The 4569-nt window shown below is 49.8% G+C and overlaps 1 non-coding gene across 1 annotated transcript; it reads left to right on the top strand.

Annotated features, from left to right (window-relative positions):
• Nucleotides 1-745: 745 nt before the first annotated feature.
• Nucleotides 746-886, top strand: LOC144180763 (U4 spliceosomal RNA). Its single transcript, XR_013324547.1, has one exon. It is a non-coding gene; the product is annotated as a U4 spliceosomal RNA (small nuclear RNA).
• Nucleotides 887-4569: the final 3683 nt, after the last annotated feature.

The following is a 4569-nucleotide window of genomic DNA, read 5'->3' as shown; positions in this document are numbered from 1 at the left end:
GTGGTGAATTGCGGAACCTCTCCCTTAGGGACCAATTAAGCGAATGTCTGTATTTAAAGTGCAGAGCACTTTAGGGGCTCGCCTTGTCATCGTAGCCCACTCGCTGGACCCAAGTAGACCCACATGGCGTTCTGTCATAGCGGCGTCCCACAGAGACTTCGAAAGCCAAGCGGTTTATATAGCCATAAGCGTTCGAAAGTCGTGAACCGCTGGCGCTTGCCATACATCTCCCCGTTGTTTAGCGCAAAGAAAACTGCAGGTACATTTGAGGCAAAATATACGTAATCAACCGGCAGCGCCCGCGTTCATTTAGTTAGGAACGCTTGTTGGGTTGTTTTTTGCGATAGTAAGCGAGAAAAAGAGGCAGTGCGACGCGGGCACGTGCGGGGGAAAAATACGCACAAAAAGAACATAACTCCCGCTGGCACAGTGTCAGGAATGGGGTGCTGCCTACGATATGTAAGCACGCGTGTGTTTGGAAGAAAAGGGGAGGGGGGGGGGGGGTCTACATTAGCTTCATATATCTGCACGTGCGTCAATCATGTGTACTCTCAGCACTATAACTGCTGTTTCCACACTGTTCTTTTAAAACATGTACGCGAAGGGATACCCGAAAGCATTTCACTATACCAAAAGTTGCTTCAAAAATGTGTTTCCGGAGTAGTATTCTTAAAATAGACGGTCTCCACCGGCTCGCAACGGGAAGCCTGTGAAAGGGGCGTGAAGAAACTGCACAGGGGGTGTCAGCTTTGCGCAGAGGCAGTGTCGCACCCAATGAGGCCCGGCCGAGGGGCGACTATTGCTAGTTGAAAACTTTTCCCAATACCCCGCCTGGACGACGTGAAATACCGTCGGCCGTGGCAATTTTTGGACGGCCCTACGGGGCCTCATAACAAAATCCAAAGTAAGGCAAACACACACTCACACATGGTGTCCCAGTAGGCACGGTGGATTCTTTTGCTAACTAACATGAATGACAAGACAATTTTTGGGCGTATTACCTAACCTGTTACCAAACCTGGCAACACGCTTGGCTTCTCAATCGCGTTGTATTGATTTGTCTTTGGGCAGTATCTGAAGTTGAAATTGTAATTATTCATTAAGGATTGTTCCTCAATCCTCTTTAATTTAATTACCGTTCTTGTAAATGTTCTTTGAATAGTAGCGCTAACTACTGAAATGAGTTACTGAAATGGCGAATTTATGACGACTTAGTATTCCCTCTGTTTATTTTTTCTAATTGCGAAATGTATGCATATCTAATTCACGGTTGAGACCTAATTGTGGCCTGTAAAAAATCAGTACCGCTTCAAGGGTAAAAAAATTAGCAGTGGCTTAGCTCGTCTATGCCAGGATATACGTAGCGTGAGCTAAAGTTCAGCTGGTTATTCTTAGGTTTCCAGGTTGTCTAGGATTAGCTGATTATCATGCTTACTGTTGCTAAAACGATTTCCAAACCAAACCAAACCAATCCAATCCAGTCCAGTCCAGTCCAGTCCAGTCCAGTCACTGCTCCTCGCGCATGGCTCCTCCCGCAGCACGGCTCTCCAGGAGCCACGCGAAACGGCTATCAAACGGCTCCGGCGCAGCGTCAGACTTGGCTACTGCGCAACAGAGGCGCACAGCTAGGCACGCGCCGGCTCCAGTGTGTTTGCCGCGGCTATGACGTCACTCATCTGGAATGCGCAGACCGGCGAATGTGCAGGCTCACCCGTACTCCAATTGGATTGGGTTTCAATCCAATTTGATCCAATTTGATCCGATCCAATCCAATCTCAATGCAATCCAATCCAAGCCAGGCCAATCCAAGCCAATCCAATCCGATCCGATCCAAAGCAATCCAATGCTCCTCGCGCTTGCACAGAACGGCCCTTCACGGCCCACGCGAAACTGCTCAACCTCGGCCGTGTAGCTCACGCTACAAAAATCTTTCAGTCAATTCTTTCTTGCTTTCTCACTTAGGCATTTAGAGAGCGCAAGTACTTCATCAACCGGTTATTCGTGGATGCTAGTAAACAAACGCAAACCGATAAACACAAAGGCCACCAAATCCAAAGATATACAAGCGCGCACGGTTCCTCCCTTGGGATGTAATGGCTCGTTGGATCTAGTGACGCGTTGGATCTAGGGCCTCGAATGGATCTCTTGACTCGTTGGATCAATTGAAGCGTTGGTTCTAGTGACTCGGTTGGATCTCACCAGAACGACCGGACAAGTTGTGCATATGATTCGTAGAGTCACAAATAGACACCGGGCATGAAAGAAGACGATACCATCCGTCTTATCCGGGCCTTTGTTCTATCGAGGCTGACATACACAATGCCCTACATGACTCTAACCAAGACAGATACAGAAACACTTAACACCCTCATCCGTAAAGCCGCGAAACAAGCCCTTGGGGTCCCCATGAGCGCGTCAACCGATCAGGTCCTACGCATGGGTCTGCACAACACGGTGGACGAGCTCATAGAGGGCCACCTATACAGCCAGAGAGCACGGCTTGCAATGACAAACACCGGTCTAAAACTGTTGAACTGATTCAAATGGAGCTCCCCAGACGTAAAGCCTAACAAGCAGCTTCCTGAGCGGTGGCGGCATAATATCTTATCCAACGCACTGCCAAAGAACATGCACCAAGTTCACCACTCCGGTCGACGAGAAGCTAGAGCGAAAACCTTAGACGAGAACTCCGGCACCCTCCCGGAAACGGTCAACACGGATGCAGCCTCAATCCGTGGTCGAAGTGCAAAGACAGTGGCAGTCACCACAAAAACAGAGCTCCTTGTCAGTGCCACCGTAATAACCGCATCGACCAAAGAAGCGGAAGAGCTAGCTGTGGCGCTGGCCCTCACGCAGAGGGAAGCCACGGTGGTCGTAACAGACTCCCAGGAGGCGTGCAGGAGCTTCAGTTCGGGCTGGATGGCACCAGCAATGCGCCGCATGCTCTCAACCAAATTCCCCGACAGATGATGATGATGAATAAATCTTTATTTGTCAAGCTGGTGCAGATGTTAGGGCACCCGCCCGGTGGGGGGCTTCCCTATTCCGGGATACCCTGCAGCTCGGCTGGCTGTCCAGGCCCCCGACAGAAAAGTAAGGATTGTGTGGACGCCTGCACATGCTTCCATGGAGGGCCACGAATTTGCCCACCAAAAGGCCCGAGAACTTGCCGACCAGGCCTCGGAGGATGTGGAGAAGCCTATGCCTCTTGTAACATACCACGAAATGACACAAGATTACAAGCTCAATCGATGGGCTTTCCCGCTACCTCACCCAAACCTCACAAAATCTCGAGAAACAACACTTACCTCGGTATTATGAATCATTCCTAGCATGCTCCACTCGAGCCTCCGGTCGAGGAGATCCTTGAAATCGATTTCCCCACGCATAAGCGTCGCAAAATCCTCTCCTCAGCCGAATGGAGGGAGCAATGCAGTGGAGGAGGAACTCAGAATACGGCACTTAGACTCCCATAAACCAACACCTTCCCGCATCCAAATTAGACTACACCGGATATCGCCCACCCAATATACAGCAGAATGCAAATACTGCCAAGAACCTGGTACACTACGACATATTATCCTAGGATGTAGAAAAAACAAGCACCCACCACCCCTTCCCCGCATCCCAGATCCTCAAGAGTATAGTGGGAGACACTGCTGTCCGGCTCCTGCCTCTCGGACCAGCTCCTGCTCACCGAAAGGGCAGCCGGTGCTAAGACAGCTCACGGATTCCTGTGAAGAGGGAACCACTCCTACAAGGACACCATAAATGCTCTGACAATAAACGTTTTTCCCTCTCTCTCTCCCCCCCTCCCTCCCCCTCCCCCTCCCCCTCCCTCTCTCTCTCCCTCTCTCTCTCTCTCTCTCTCTCTCTCTCTCTCTCTCTCTCTCTCTCTCTCTCTCTCTCTCTCTCTCACTGGAGCGCTTTGGTTCAACACCACCTAGTCTAGGTGGTGTTGTTTGGTTGGTGGGGCGGGAAGATATAGCTCGTACACACACAGCAGGATTGGCCAGGAAAAGGGCGCTCACCGAGAGAAACTATATACTTAGTGTTTAAAGAAATGCATTTAGCAAATGCATTTAAAATAGGCACTTAGGGGGGAAATATAAACCGACAGAAAAATAAACTGCCCTAACATGAGATGAGCACCAGGAAGTGTAGAGACCAATATAAAAAAAAAACAGTGAAAAGTATGTAAGGAAGTAAAACAAGACAAGTTGGTGAAGGAGAGGCAGTGGGCGGGGAGGCACTGATAGAAGTGATCATAAACGCTGGGATCTTTTTGAGGTAAGCCCGGCATGACTATCTGGGGGCTACCACGGGAGGCGGCCAGATTCCGAAGTGAATAAGTGTACGGCGGAACAAAGATCTGCGCGGCTAAAACCCAGCACCTTTGCCCCGAATGATAATATTAGCGGAACAGACAGTGCGAAGGCCGATTGATTAAACCTCTTTTCTAAGTGTCTTTTTCATATAGAGGAGTACCATCGGCAGGAGGGGAAAAAAAATCCTGTGGTCTCTAATTCGTTACAAAATACGCGGAGTGGTAAAGGGGCCAGATTGCAG

The sequence above is a fragment of the Haemaphysalis longicornis genome, unplaced genomic scaffold (genome assembly GCF_048455015.1).
Source record: "Haemaphysalis longicornis isolate Haplotype H1 unplaced genomic scaffold, Haemaphysalis longicornis Haplotype H1 scaffold_4, whole genome shotgun sequence".
Taxonomy (NCBI): domain Eukaryota; kingdom Metazoa; phylum Arthropoda; class Arachnida; order Ixodida; family Ixodidae; genus Haemaphysalis; species Haemaphysalis longicornis.
The sequence above is the reverse complement of the archived record's forward strand: the minus strand, read 5'-3'. Positions and strand labels throughout refer to the sequence as shown.